Here is a 15,978-nt window from a genome sequence, read left to right as displayed (position 1 = left end):
TTAAAATTTGAAATTTCTTATTTTTCTTATGGTTTTGTGGCATTTTTATTATTTAACATCTCAAGCACTTATGCACTGTCATCGTCATTAAATTGGAATTTAATTCAGGGGCACATCTCTCTCCACTAGAACGTAAGCCCCATGAGGGCAAGAATTTTTGTCTGTTTTGTTTACTGTTCTGTGTCCAGTGTGCTGAACTGTGCCTGGGACATGATAGATGATAACTAAATATTTTTGAATGATTGAATGAATATGTAAATAAATAAAGGAACAGAGTAGACTGATAAATATGTGTTGATTTGAATTATTTCCTTTCCTTTAAAAAAATCGAAATCTTCTTTATCATATTGTATTATTTATCTATAATTTAGCCACTCCACTAATGTTTTTTTTTTTTTTTTTTTTTTTTTTCTGTACGCGGGCCTCTCACTGTTGTGGCCTCTCCCGCTGCGGAGCACAGGCTCCGGGCATGCAGGCTCAGCGGCCATGGCTCACGGGCCCAGCCGCTCCGCGGCATGTGGGATCTTCCCAAACCGGGGCACGAACCCGTGTTCCCTGCATCGGCAGGCGGACTCTCAACCACTGCGCCACCAGGGAAGCCCTCCACTAATGTTTTTAAAACTCAGTTTAGCATAAGTTTATTGTGAGGTCATTCCTTTCACACATACAGCAACTTTAATCTTTCAGCACCTGGGAGTTTTTTCAATCTTCTTTCAGCTTACAGATATTCTAAAGACCTCAAATACATTTGATGTGAGTTTCCCAGTGATATTTAGGTAGGAGGGTTAAGTATAGTCTTAAAAATAAAACCCAGCATTCAAAAGCAAAGTTATCTCTAGAATATGACAAATAAGTAAATAAATACAAAGGAAGTTCATAAACTATATTAAAATACTAGGAGACCTAGAAATCCGTTTCTTGAAGAAACGCTATAATCATATGCTACATTTCAATGCCTTGCTAAAATTGCACTTCACCACAGCCGCAAATTAATTGTTGTCATTACTCTCACCATTTCACAAAATGGTTTTTTTCCCTCCATCTAAAGTCTGAGAAGAGTAATTGGGAAAAAATGCCACTTAACTCTTTCAGAGAAATCCAGCTGCTGGGAGCTCTATGTTGTCTCTGGGGACTTGCATCAGGCCCTCTGTCAATGAGGGTAATGGATGGAGAGTGAAATCTGCAGTGGCAGGGGTGTCAGGTCCAGAAACCCCCCAGGCAATTGTGCTTCGGAGAAATGCTGGTGTGGTCTGCCAGGCGGCCACATGTTTCTTTGTTCTTCAAGAATGTCCATTCTGTTCACCACTCATCAGCGCACATTCAGTTTTCTCTCATAATTAGGAGTGTGAATCAGTAAATATAGGATACAGAATATGTTCCTACTGAGATTCCATACAGGCCCATTCATAACTCGTCTTCCTCCTTTTATTTTCCTTGTTGTTGTTTTTTTCATTCTTTTGAGGATCTTGCAAGAGTAAACAAATTTTTGGACAAGTCACAAACATTACTATGTTACTTGAAAGCAAATGTATGCCCTTAACAGTGATGATGACTTAGGAGCAGGGACCAGAGGTCTACGTCACTGACCCAAAGACCTTCATGGTAGGTGCAGATCTTCGTGGTTATCTCCAGAAGAGTGATATTTTTTTGATGCCAGTTCAGAATCATTCTGGCTAAATGCTGCATTGGCAACACACTCTTTATTCATAATAAGCTCTAGCCAGCCCCAAGTGCAACACTTTTCTTTGACATATAAAAAGCTGTACATATTTAATTTATACATGTTGATGAGTCAGGAGATGAGTGTATACCTGCCAAGTGCAACCCTTTTGGTTCTGACCTCTGGAGGCCTCAGGTTCCAGAAGTGTCTCCTAACTGGCTTCTCACACCAGGAGAGAGGGCTGTGTATTTAGAGAATAAAATGAAATCATCCAAAAGCCCAGAAACAGTTAAACAGTTAAATGAATTATAGTTTAGTTATGTGATGGATTATTTGGTAACTGTTAAAAAAAATCACGTTAAAATATTTAAGGGCATGGAAAAATGATCACCTTAACAAATAAAGGGACAAAACCAAGATTCAAAAGTTCTGAATCTTGCATATCCAGTATGATGTCATTTGAGTAAAATGTTTCCATATGTTTTTATGCATAGAAAAGTAAATAAATAAAGTTGGAGAAAATATTTTAAAATGGTATTCCTGGGGGGTGGGGTGGGGAGAGTGAGAGAATGAGAGAGATTAAGGAATTGGCTACCACAATTGTAGGATGATTGAGGGGGCTGGCAATTCCGAAATCTGTAGGGCAGGCCAGGAGGCTGAAGATGCAGATAAGCGTTCACGTTGCATTCTTGAGGAGAATTCCTTATTCTGTGGAAAAGCTCAGTCATTTTTGAGGCCCACCCACATTATGGAGGGTAATCTAATTACATCTTAAAAATACCCTCACAGCAACATCTAGACTAGTGTTTGGCCAAGCAACTGGGCACCAGAGCCTAGCCAAGTTGACGCATAAAATTAACCATCACAGATTTCAAGCAATTCCCCCTTCTCCATTGTTTTTTTTCTAGCAATAGGCAGATTTTCTGGTTGGGTATTACTCCCTTTCCCATGCAGTCCGTGTACTTTTCATGTACATTTGCATTTTCTAAGCAGCAGTTACAGCTCAGGTGAGGTGAGATGACGGAGATGATCTTAACAGTACAGGTGAATTTCAGAATTCTTGCTTGGAGTGCCAGGATAGAAGCCCTATCTCCAGTGTGGAGTGGGGTGCAGATGGGACACCTGGAACCCATACCATGAAAGAAGTTTGTCTCAGGAAGGCTGACACCATGGAAGGCAGATCAGAGAGTGGAAAGAAACTTCTTTTGAGATAGCCTTCAGGCCCTGAATTAAACCAACCCTAACCTCTGTCCTTCCAATGGATTTCCAGTTACACAAACTCTTATTTAATCTAGTTTTTCTGTTGCTTGCAACCATGTTTCTGCTAATACACAGTCTTTGGCAATTTTTCAACAAATATGGATTCCTTTTATAATAAGACAGTAATTATTATATTCATTGATTCTAAGACATAATTTTTTTTCATTTTAAAATCTCTGGAATTGGGATGTGTCATGGTATGTCATAGTTTAGTAGAACTTTCTTTTGTAGTGTATATTAAAAAATGGTGTATCTTATATTCAATAATAATTTAGACTTGATGAAAAAATATGATGTCTTACATTTGATAAAAGTTATTTTTAAGAGAGATGGGATATAAATGCTCAGGACACTTGGAAGGATATGGCTTCTACTCCTAGGACTATACGGTGAGCTGGATGTCCCTGTAGTTTTGGAATGGTTCAAGAAGAAATTAAAAAACCTAGAACTTGGTTTTGCTGTACTGCTTAAAACTGATATAAACTAGACTGGTACAGAACACTTAGTTCCACATATTGGAAATGGGAGCAAATCTTTTCCTTTCAAAGGATCTGTAGATCACTGCTTGGAATGGCCTAGCAATAGATGACTTTTCAATGTCTATTTTTCTTTTGCTTGGACTCTATCAGTTTTTATTACTTTAGCTTCAAATGGTTTCAAAATCAACCCCACCAATTTTACTATTTCAGGCTCTTCCACACATGAGTATTAATAATAATAATATCATACATTTTCTCCTCTATGTAGTATTTTTTAAAAACTTTGAAACATATTTTTGGATCTGTTATGTGATATGAATCCCATAATATTTATGTGAGTTAGGCAGGTCATTATGATCCTTTTAGTGTTCAAGAGACTTACGTGCTGTCATGGAGTAGTTAGTGGTGGAGGTGGACTTCCACTGGACTAGAAAAAAAGGGCTGAAATGAAATGAAGTTTTATTGCATGAAGTTATGATCTGTGTCATTAGCAAAGACAGAATACAATTTTAGAGTTTTTGAACCCTGGTTCAAGGTTATGGTCATCAATTCATGACCACCTTTCTGTTCACATATATATTCCTGTCACTAAAATGGTCATTGGTGACCCGAGGCCATTGTGATTCACTGGTTCTTAAAAAGCCCTATTTATTTTGCACTCACATCATGCTGTAAATAATTCAACAATGCACTATCCTAGGAACTAAGGTCTTAAGCACTATTATAATTTATTAGACTGATTTGAATTTTAAAAATGATTTGGAATGTGTCTTACATTTACATTTTCCTAAAAGGGATCCAGCAGAAGTTAAAGATAGGGGAATGATCATAAATTAGAAATTAGGAAGTAGTTAGAATGAATTCAGGGGAAAACCCCAGGTAACTACATTTTTTACTTCCAGTTGTTTTTATAAAACTCTGCTTTTATAAAACTTTACTTCCAGTTGCTTTTATAAAACTGTGAATGACAGTCCCATCTCACTCAGCTACACTTACTATCTTTTGTTTAAATTATTTTTTCCCACATCCTCCTCTTCACTAGGCAATGCATTTCTGGAAGGCAGAGACCGAATCTTACCTTTCTCTCAGGTATATTTTTTCTAGCATACTGCCTAGTGCTTCAAGACATGTTAGCTGGATGGCTGTGCAAGGAAAGATAAGGGATAGTCTTTATTTTCTTGGTGAAGTTAGTGGGTTCATCTGCTGAGAGCTGAGTAGGATCAGACTTGGGAACTTGAAAGCATGAAAGCAAAATTTCTAAGTTTTAGTCACAGGATTTCCAAGCAACACGGAGATTCCAGATAAGGTTGGCAGCCACAGGATTTGGGCTTGGATTTGGGGTGGGGCAGATTGGGAATTCTCAACTGCTTGCTGCTTCCATTTTATATAAGAGTGGCAGTGAATCAGACAGATGGAATATTTGGGTCTTTTAGCCTCAACTTCTGACTGATTTATGGCAGTGAACAGTAACCAACATTTTTAAAAGTTTAAGTATTTTACTTATCTTTTTTTGAGAAGCCCATTACATAAAGCAAATACAACCATTACTATTCAGAACTACCTAGAAAAACAGGGCAATGCAGTGCTTCGTTTTATTTCCCTGGACAATGCCCTGTAACCTTCTAGGAAATTCACTGAAATAAAGATTCCTTCTAGTAAGGAAAGAAAATGTTTTAGCTAAGTCATTAAAGTAAAACGAAGAAAACAAATTTAAAAATCCCCACATACACCCCAAATCCTGAACATATAACAGTTTTATTTATTTAAAGGAATTGATACTTTCCCCTCATATAATTGTAAAAATTCAGTTAATCAGGATAACAGACATAGACAATGACATTATTCTGATCATTTTAAAGAGGGGGAAAAGAAGTAAAGGAGATACAAAGTTCCCACGTGATTTAACTTGTGGATGGTTGAGGTGTAGAGAATGTCATTAGCATGGCTGTTTATAAGGTTGATCACAGTTGCCGAGTCCAATTGGAGGTGTTTTTACTATCTCGGAGACTGTGGCCTGGAGAGGAAGACTATGAAAATAATTCCAAAAAGAATCAGGCAGTAGATAGAGGAAATTCAGACAACAGGGTGAGAGGGTTGAAAATGCAAATCATTGAGAACTTGTAATTCAGGGAACTTGGGGGCTCTAGACTGCCCCCTTTTAAAATACAAAGTCCATAGTGGTTATAAACATGGTTTCACTGCATCCCACTCTTGAAAGGCTGAGTCTTTTGGTTGTCTTTGAGAGCAGGACAACTTATACTTGCTTTGATTTGTAAAACTTAATATTTGATTTATGAAAGTTGCAAATCCAAACCCCAGTTTTCCTTCATTTTGAAATTTGAACTTATAAATATAAGTATTCTGCTTATAAACCTAGTCTATTTTAAAAATTAATTTTAAGGAGTATATATAAATTTAATATATTTAATTTTTTAAAAGCAGTTAAATTATCAGAACAAACACCTTCCCAGGCATTTAAATTATTCTTAAAATCTATTAAATTATAGTTTTAAGCATGAGGATTCTAAACATATTACTTATTCTGAATGTTACAATATTACTTATAAGTCCATAATTCTTTAATATAATTCTTTTAATTCTTTTATATATTTCTATTTAAAATCACAAGTCTGAATGAATTACCTAACTGCACATTTAAAGCAGGAATCATAAGATTCATTTGACTGATCCTTTATTCTCCAATATTACACTCAATGTCAATTACACATATGTTTTTTCTAACATTTAGCACAAGCATATTATATATTGAATTTACCTTTTCACCTTCTTCCCTTAATCTAAAAGTTTTTCCTGGGGGGGTGGGGGGTGGGCAGTGGGTGGGGAAGAAGAGAAAAATTTCAAGCCAGTAAATTGAGGTTACTCTACTAAGACTTTCTTAGATGGACAAGGTTGCATATCTGATGTAATTTTGTTTGGATCATAGGATGTTTGTTGTCCTGAGACACTGCCAAGGCCTTGGGGCAGCGTGAGCCCTGTGTATAGTGGCTTTAACAGGTCCTGACAAGGGTAGTATCTCAGCCCACTCAATTCCCAATTGGGACTCAAGTCCCAATTCAGTTTATACAAAATCCAATTCTTCTTCCTTGCAGTTGCTTTACTAATTAATAGGAGTCAACTAATCTCTTTATCCCTTGAGTCTATTCTGAATTTGTCTCATATTTTTCTAACCTGATAGGGCCCAAACTTTTATAAATATTTAAATAATATCTGATTGGATTCTGCATATTCCTCATGGCTTTGCCTGGTTCTTTAGGTGCAACACTGAAGTCATATTAATGATGGATAAGACCATTTGATTTAATCTGGATGTCCCCCAAAGCAGACCCTGAGACTAGGACTGGAGTTTAAGCAGGATGTAAAGCGAACTGGGAAGGGAGACAGAGAATGAAGTCAACTATTAAGAAGTGTATCATTAATCCAGTTATCACTGTGGGCTACTGGAGTTTAATGCCAGTGAGGAAACTCTGGGAACCAGTGTAGAACATGCATCTCAGAGTCATCTATTCTAAGGGTGAGGGAGCTGGGGTATTTATACACCAATACCTGTTGCTCATGGGTTGAATGCTGTTCCTGGAGGTCATTAATTCCCAGCACTTTAAGTCTACTGCACACAGGGCAAAATGGCTTCAGTGGCCAAGAATGCTCTCAGGCAAAGGAATACAGGAGCTGAGTTGGTAGGAGCATGAGTCTGCCTGTCTTTTTCTTCCTTCAGAGCTTCAATTGCACTTAACAACAACAAGCTGATTTCATCATTCTTAATCACTGTTACCCTCAAATCTTCTAAATGCTAGAGCTACTGCATCATCCAATACATCCTCTTCCATCTGTATCATACCCCAGTTCATTCTTGCTGAGTGGCTTATTAATTGGGTTGCCACAGCATGTCTGGGATTGTTACCACTCCACTTACCACCAGAAATGGACCCCTCATTGTCTTTTGGCTGATAAGTCATTCAGTTCTAGAGTCCCAGCCTGAGGATCTGCTTCTCAGGACCTCTTATCTCACTAACTGTCTTAATTTAAGCTTTCACGGAAGTAGACTATTAGAAAAAAGTTGAGTGCAAAAAGTTTATTTGGGAGGTGAAGCAAACCTCAGTAGGAGAATTGGGCAGTAAGACAGGGAGGGATGACAGCCAATAAAAAGGTACATTGTCCGGCAGGTACCACTGTGGGCTACTGGGTGCAATCCCACTGGGCCGGGGGGGTCCTTTGAGAACTTATGTAGAACACACACTTCTGTGTTATCTGCTCCCCTCCAAGGTAAGGGATTTGGGGTATTTATTTACTAACTCCCGTCCACATTAGTGGAGAGCTCCTGTAGAGGGAGGCTAATTCCCTGGCATTTTTGACCTGCTGCATAGTGGCTAGAAAAAGCCCTTAGGGAAAGGAACACAGGTGCTTGACACATGCACAAAGCAGTAAGGTCGAGGGATATTAATGGGGTACTCACTAGCATCCTTTACGCTATTTTTCCCACTTAAGATATTTGCTTTAATTTAATGTTAGGTATTTATATAAAATAAGAATATTTAAAGATCAAAAAAACTAATTAAAATTTCCAAAATTGCCAAACCTTTTAAAATAACTATGAGGCATTTTCAGAGTGCTGAATAGTAAGTGTGAATTTGCAGGAGAGGGCAGATTTGCTAAGCTGAGTTATTTAAGCTAAGTTATTTATTTTTACTTCTACTAATAAGGCTCCCAGATGTAGATGTAAAGGAATAGAATAAACATGTTTCTTGGATCACTAGAGAAAGGAAAGAATATGAGTCATGTGTATATAGAAAGATGGCGATTTGTTCAGAGAGGCATTAGCACTGCTGGGCATTAATACACTTATTTTAGAATAAGTAAGTGAACTTGCACTGAGGGTTGAGACCCTTCTGGTATCATGTGATTGTAACAATGGAAATAGGAAAGTTTTATTTTAATATTTAGCATTATTGAATAAAGTTTTTTTTAAGGAACATGTTTGGCAGAGATTAAAGGAAATTATTATTGATAATACATGAACCAGGGCTGGTCTTGTGTTAAGGTGATGACCATGATGAAACTTCTGGTTATCTAAAACTTTGTAAACACCAAAGTCAAAAGTGAGGAACATAATATCAGTTGTCAATAAAACTTTTTAAAGCAAAATTTTATGTCCGAGCCACTTTCTAATTACATATATATTCTGAAGATAACATAAGGAAGTGTAACTAATTGCAGTTAGGTATTTGGATAAAGTAATAGCCATAACAATACAAATAATTTTTCTGTGTGTAGGAAAAGCAGAACTGGTTCCTCTGATTTCCAAAATCACTTAGCAATTTTCACTATTACATGTCAAGCATTAGGTTTTTAATTTACTGAAATCTATAATGTCATTTGGCATCTATTGTGTGCAAAGCATTCTTCTGGGCATTATGGATAATACAAAGTCAAGCTCCATAGTTGCTGCCTACAGGATGCTTATGGACCAATCTGAGATAAAACTCAACTCAGTTAGTTATAAAACGATGGGGATCCTTCAGACCTTTGTAGAGAGAAGAGGCATCATTTGACTTCAACGATGGGGCTAGTGACTATACCATAAAACTAGGTCCTGAATGAAACTATTGGCTGCTGAAAGAAATTATAGGCCACACATGGTTATAAGAGTGAATATGGTAACCCCTGAGAAGAGTTTCTGAGTGGTCCTGTAAAATATGAAGGCTGCTAGAAAGATTCATCCCAAATGGAATCCTCTTAGGCAGGCAGTGCTCCCATTTGGAAGAAAGCTGGTCTCCTCTTCACAGCTTCTCTACGTGGCTGCAGGTGTGGGGTGGAGATCCCTACGAACGCTCGATACACTGAGTATATTTCAGCAAAATAAATTCTAGGAAAGGAGTTGAGTTTCTGCTAGATCCTTGGTCTGCATGATCCAATTTATATGAGCCATTAGCTGTGATTACAGTTGATGGTCCTGGCCTTGTTGTCTAGTAGTCAGTAAATAGAGCTGCTTCATTATCCACTTTGTAGAATCACTGGAGAGTCAGTAGTCCTGTCCAGCTCTGTGTGTCATGGTATTAAGTAGGCAGGCAGCCAGCCTGGAGGAACTTCTCTGCACTGTCACCACAGCCTCCCTAAACCGTCTCCTGAATGGAAGCCGGGTGTGAGGCTTACCCACTCTGTCATCCTCCGTAGAGCTGCTTAGAAAGTGGGGAGAAAATGACTCCTGTGTAATATGCTTTCAAAAGAGCAATAAACAAAGCTCAACCTGATCCGGAAGAAAAGCTAACATTTCTTTCAGTTACCTTGCTTGATGTGAATTTTTTTTAAGGCAGAAATAAAACCCAGACCATAATCTGTATTTGTGCCTTGACTAACTGTTAGAAGAAAATGGGTCAATCAGCACATTCAGGGCAGGAGAGAGACAAACTGTTTGATTTTTTTTTTTTTTTTTTTTTTTTTTTTTGCGGTACTTGGGCCTCTCACTGTTGTGGTCTCTCCCCTTGCGGAGCACAGGCTCCGGACGCGCAGACTCAGCGGCCATGGCTCACAGGCCCAGCTGCTCCGCGGCATGTGGGATCTTCCCGGGCCGGGACACGAACCCGTGTCTCCTGCATCGGCAGGCGGACTCTCACCCACTGCGCCACCAGGGAAGCCCCAAACTGTTTGATTGATGAGTCTGTTATTCAGAGTAGAATAAATTGGTTGGAGTGAAAAAAAGTACCTAATGTAGGACAACACAACAGTCACTGATAAAGAGAATCAATAAGTATTTACATATTAAAAGTAATTTGTCTTAAGCTTCTATTTTTTTTTAAGGAAAAACTTTTTATTTAAACATGAGGCTCTACAAGCTCAATACCACATTTTTAGATTGGAAAGGGATCTGATTTGCAAGATAACTTGATAGACATTCCTTAATATGCTGTATTTTCCTTCCAGACAGCAGTAGCAGCCCCTGGACTTATTCATCCAAACCCCAAACTTTGAAGAGTAGTGAATTCACTTAAGGAAAATAAAAGGCTTTATCCATACATCTTTCAATAATCTCCAGAGTTGGTCTGCTTGAGTGGCTAGTAGCTCTGCAGTAGTGTTCTTTGTTTTGCGGTACGCGGGCCTCTCACTGTTGGGGCCTCTCCTGTTGTGGAGCACAGGCTCCGGACACACAGGCTCAGCGGCCATGGCTCACGGGCCCAGCCGCTCCGCGGCATGTGGGATCTTCCCAGACCGGGGCACAAACCCGTGTCCCCTGCATCGGCAGGCAGACTCTCAACCACTGCACCACCAGGGAAGCCCTGCAGTAGCGTTCTTGAGGTCTGTTGAGATCATAGGTAATCTTCTTTGAAGCGATGAAAGATCATTTTATAAAACCAGCCCATGTTTTGGAACAGCTAGTTATTTTTGCTTAAGAGAATGTGGCAATGAAGAAATTCTACAAGATATGAGGAAAAGTACAACGTGACAATATGCTGCTGTCTTTTCATACTGTATGCATATTTCAGTTCATCTGTCATTTGGAATGTGGTCTTCTCCAGGTCAAAGATCAAAACCTTTAAATTTGTGTGACTCAGCATCTTACATACTCATGGCTTTTAATGTTGATTTAAAATGAACACTTATACAATATAAGGCATGTATGACAGACTTTCTTGTGTATAAAGCATTATATTAATTAAAGGTCATAGCCACATCATTCTGTACTTTAGGAATTTAGATAATGATTCTCCTCTCGTTTCTTTTGTCTGCTACCAATTTTAATGTAGTCCAGTGATAAATGTTTAAGAATATGTGCTTGCAGTGTTCTGATTAAAATGACTATCAAATGTGAATACACTCCACATGTCCTTCATATTCCATCACTCATTATTGGAGGAAAAAATGTGAATAGTTTATTGGTAAAAAGTTCGTATTAATCTGCTGACAACTTAAATCATGCTTAATGGTACCTAAAGATGTGGGGCTTTGGGGGAAAAAAGGCATGCTCTTTGTTAATAAGAAGAGTGACTCCCTGAAGGACCAAGAAAATAATTTCACCTCCTACAGAAAAAGTCAGCACACAATTATCAAATCTGTTTCCTCGCAGTGTAATTATCTCAGGTAAACATTTCTTCTTTCATTACATTTATAACTGTTTGGTAACTCTAAATGTACCAGTTTTATGTGGATTCATCCACAGATATGTAATAAAGTAATATAGTTTGTTTAAAATTCTTTCTTAGGGCGCCTTCAAGATGGAGGAGGAGTAAGACATGGAGATCACCTTCCTCTCCACAAATACATCAGAAATACATCTACATGTGGAACAACTCCTACAGAACACCTACTGAACACTGGCAGAAGACCTCAGAATTCCCAAAATACGCCCTCAGGCGACCTACACATAGAGGCGGGGCCAAATCCAAAGCTGAACCCCAGGACTTGTGTGATCAAAGAAGAGAAAGGGAAATTTCTCCCAGCAGCCTCAGGAGCAGCGGATTAAATCTCCATAATCAACTTAATGTACCCTGCATCTGTGGAATACCTGAATAGATAATGAATCATCCCAGAATTGAGGTGGTGGACTTTGGGAGCAACTGTAGACTTGGGGTTTGCTTTCTGCATCTAATTTGCTTCTGGTTTTATGTTTATCTTAGTTTAGTATTTAGAGCTTATTATCATTGGTAGATTTGTTTATTGATTTGGTTTCTCTCTTCCTTTTTTATCTTTATATATATACATATTTTCCTTTTTCTCTTTTTGTGAGTGTGTATGTGTATGCTTCTTTGTGTGATTTTGTCTGTATAGCTTTGCTTTTGCCATTTGCCAAGGGTTCTGTCTGTCCATTTTTTTTCTTTTTGTATAGCTTTTAGCACTTGTTATCATTGGTGGGTTTGTTTTTTGGTTTGGTTGCTCTCTTCTTTCTTTTGCTCTTTTTTAAATTACTTTTTAATTTTTTATTCTTTGTAATATTTTCTATTTTAATAACTTTATTTTATTTAATTTATATTTCTTCCTTCCTTCCTTCCTTCCTTCCTTCCTTCCTTCCTTCCTTTCCTTCCTCCCTCCCTCCCTCCCTCTTTCTTTCTTTCTTTCTTTCTTTCTTTCTTTCTTTCTTTCTTTCTTTCTTTCTTTCTTTCTTTCTTTCTTTCCTCCCTTTCCTTCTGAGCCGTGTGGCTGACAGGGTCTCAGTGCTCTGGCCAGGTGTCAGGCCTGAGCCTCTGAGGTGGGAGAGCTGAGTTCAGGACATTGGTCCACCAGAGACCTCCTGGCCCCACGTAATATCAAATGGCAAAAGCTCTCCCAGAGATCTCCACCTCAACGCTAAGACCCAGGTCCACTCAACAACCAGCAAGCTACAGTGCTGGACACCCTATGCCAAACAACTAGCAAGACAGGAACACAGCCTCACCCATTAGCAGAGAGGCTGCGTAAAATCATAATAAGGTCACAGACACCCCAAAACACACCACTGGACGTGGTCCTGCCCACCAGAAAGAAAAGATCCAGCTGCATCCACCAGAACACAGGCACCAGTCCCCTCCACCAGGAAGCCTACACAACCCACTGAACCAACCTTAGCTACTGGGAGCAGACACGAAATACAACAGGAACTACAAACCTGCAGCCTGCAAAACGGAGACGCCAAACACAGTTCAGCAAACTGAGAAGACAGAGAAATACACAGCAGTTGAAGGAGCAAGGTAAAAACCCACCAGACCAAACAAATGAAGAGGAAATAGGCAGTCTACCTGAAAAAGAATTCAGAGTAATGATAGTGAAGATGACCCAAAATCTTGGAAGCAGAAAACACAAGAAACATTTCACAAGGACCTAGAAGAACTACAGAGCAAACAAACAATGATGAACAGCACAATAAATGAAATAAAAAATTCTCTAGAAGGAATCAAGAGCAGAATAACTGAGGCAGAAGAACGGATAAGTGACCTGGAAGATAAAACATTGGAAATAACTACTGCAGAGCAGAATAAAGAAAAAAGAATGAAAAGAATTGAAGACAATCTCAGAGACCTCTGGTACAACATTAAACGCACCAACATTTGAAATATAGGGGTCCCAGAAGAAGAAGAGAAAAAGAAAGGGACTGAGAAAATATTTGAAGAGATTATCATTGAAAACTTCCCTAATATGGGTAAGGAAATGTCAGTCAAGTCTGGGAAGCGCACAGAGTCCCATACAGGATAAATCCAAGGAGAAACATGCCAAGACACATATTAATCAAACTATCAAAAATTAAATACAAAGAAAAAATATTAAAAGCAGCAAGGGAAAAGCAACAATTAACATACAAGGGAATCCCCATAAGGTTAACAGCTGATCTTTCAGCAGAAACTCTGCAAGCCAGAAGGGAGTGGCAAGACATATTTAAAGTGATGAAAGGGAAAAAGCTACAACCAAGATTACTCTAGCCGGCAAGGATCCCATTCAGATTTGACAGAGAAATTTAAAAGTTCACAAATAAGCAAAAGCTAAGAGAATTCAGCACCACCAAACCAGCTCTACAACAAATGCTAAAGGAACTTCTCTAGGCAGGAAACACAGAGAAGGAAAAGACCTACAATAACAAACCCAAAACAATTAAGAAATGGTAATAGGAACATACATATCGATAACTACCTTAAATGCAAATGGATTAAATGCTCCAACCAAAAGACAAAGACTGGCTGAATGGATACAAAACAAGACCCATACATATGCTGTCTACAAGAGACCCACTTCAGACCTAGGGACACATACAGACTGAAAGTGAGGGGATGGAAAAAGATATTCCATGCAAATGGAAATCAAAAGAAAGCTGGAGTGGGCACTCCAGCCTGGCCCCACTCCGCCAGGGCCACACTCCCGGAAGTGCAGTGGGGTCATGTGTAGGATCTCCTGGACCAGATGGTCAGCATCGGTTCACAGCACGTTGCTCAGCACGTGGCTGAGTGTGTGGCACCAGGCACCCTGGAGCCACCCTGACTCGGTTGCTGAGGCAGTGTCGTCCCTGACCATTGCTGTTGTGGTCCTCGTGGCCAGAGAAAGCATAGCCCTGGCGCTCCCGGAGCCCCCTCAGAGGTTCATCTGCTCCTTCCCCGACTGCAGTGCCAATTACAACCAGGCCTGGAAACTAGACGTGCACTTGTGCCAGCACACAGGGGAGAGACCGTTTGTTTGTGACCATGAAGGGTGTGCCAAGGCCTTTGTCAGGGACTATGACCTCAGCCACCATGCCCTGTTCACACCGGAGAAAAGCCCTTTGTTTGCACAGCTAGTGGCTGTGATCAATAATTCAACACAAAATCAAACTTGAAGAAATATTTTGAAAGCAAACATGAAAACCAGCAAAAACAATATGTATGCAGTTTTAAGGTGGTAAGAAGACCTTTAAGAAGCATCAGCAGCTGAAAATCCATCAGTGCCAGCACACCAACGAACCGCTCGCTGTTCAGGTGTATCCACAAAGGATGTGGGAAAAACTTTGCTTCCCCCAGCAGTCTGAAGTGACACGGGAAGGTCCATGAGGGCTATATATGTCAAAAAGAATATTCTTTTGTGGCAAAAGCATGGACAGAGCTTCTGGAACATGTGAGAGAAACCCATAAAGAGGATATAACATGTGTCGTGTGCCAGAAAATATTTAAACGTAAGGATTTCCTGAAGCAGCACATGAAAATTCATGCCCCAGAGAGGGATGTGTGTTGGTGCCCCAGGGAAGGCTGCGGCTACACCTAAACCACCGTGTTCAAACTCCAGAGCCATATCCTCCCGTTCTATGAGCAGTAGCGCCCGTTCGTGTGTCAGCACGCTGGCTGCGGCAAGACATCTGCCATGAAGCAGAGCATCAGCAGGCAGGCTGTTGTGCATGACCCTGACGAGAAGAAAATGAAGTTCAAAGTGAGACCATCTCATGAAAAACGGAGTCTGGCCTCTGGCTCAGTGGGTACACCCCTCTTAAAAGGACACAGGACAAGGGTGTCTTTGCCCAGAAATGGGGAGTCGCTGAACTGCACTGAGAGCAAGACGCCCTCTGCTGTGGTGATGCTGGCCCCAGCTACACACCAGACTGCTTTGTTTGAAGGACTGCAGACCAGCGAGCTCAGTTATTTTCTCTCAGAAGCACATTTTTATTAAAATCACTGGTGCACAGGCCAATATCACTGATGAACATAGATGCAAAAATCCTCAACAAAATACTAACAAACAGAATCCAACAGCACATTAAAAGGATCATACACCATGATCAAGTGGGGTTTATTCCAGGAATGCAAGGATTCTTCAATATACGCAAATCAATCAACGTGATACACCATATTAACAAGTTGAAGGAGAAAAACCATATGATCATCTCAATAGATGCAGAGAAAGCTTTCGACAAAATTCAACACCCATTTATGATAAAAACCCTGCAGAAAGTAGGCATAGAGGGAACTTTCCTCAACATCATAAAGGCCATATATGACAAACCCACAGCCAACATCATCCTCAATGGTGAAAAACTGAAACCATTTCCACTAAGATCAGGAACAAGACAAGGCTGCCCACTCTCACCACTCTTATTCAACATAGTTTTGGAAGTTTAAGCCATAGCAATCAGAGAAGAAAAGG

At 39.6% G+C, this 15,978-nt stretch overlaps 1 pseudogene across 1 annotated transcript; it reads left to right on the top strand.

Moving 5' to 3' along the window:
* The first annotated feature begins 14,251 nt into the window (after positions 1-14,251).
* LOC308626736 (transcription factor IIIA-like) lies at positions 14,252-15,504 on the top strand (annotated as a pseudogene). The gene has a single exon. The product of its transcript is annotated as a transcription factor IIIA-like (transcript).
* The last annotated feature ends 474 nt before the right edge of the window (positions 15,505-15,978 follow it).

This window comes from Mesoplodon bidens (assembly GCF_964165515.1).
Source record: "Mesoplodon bidens genome assembly, chromosome: 13".
Lineage (NCBI taxonomy): Eukaryota > Metazoa > Chordata > Mammalia > Artiodactyla > Ziphiidae > Mesoplodon > Mesoplodon bidens.
The sequence above is the reverse complement of the archived record's forward strand: the minus strand, read 5'-3'. Positions and strand labels throughout refer to the sequence as shown.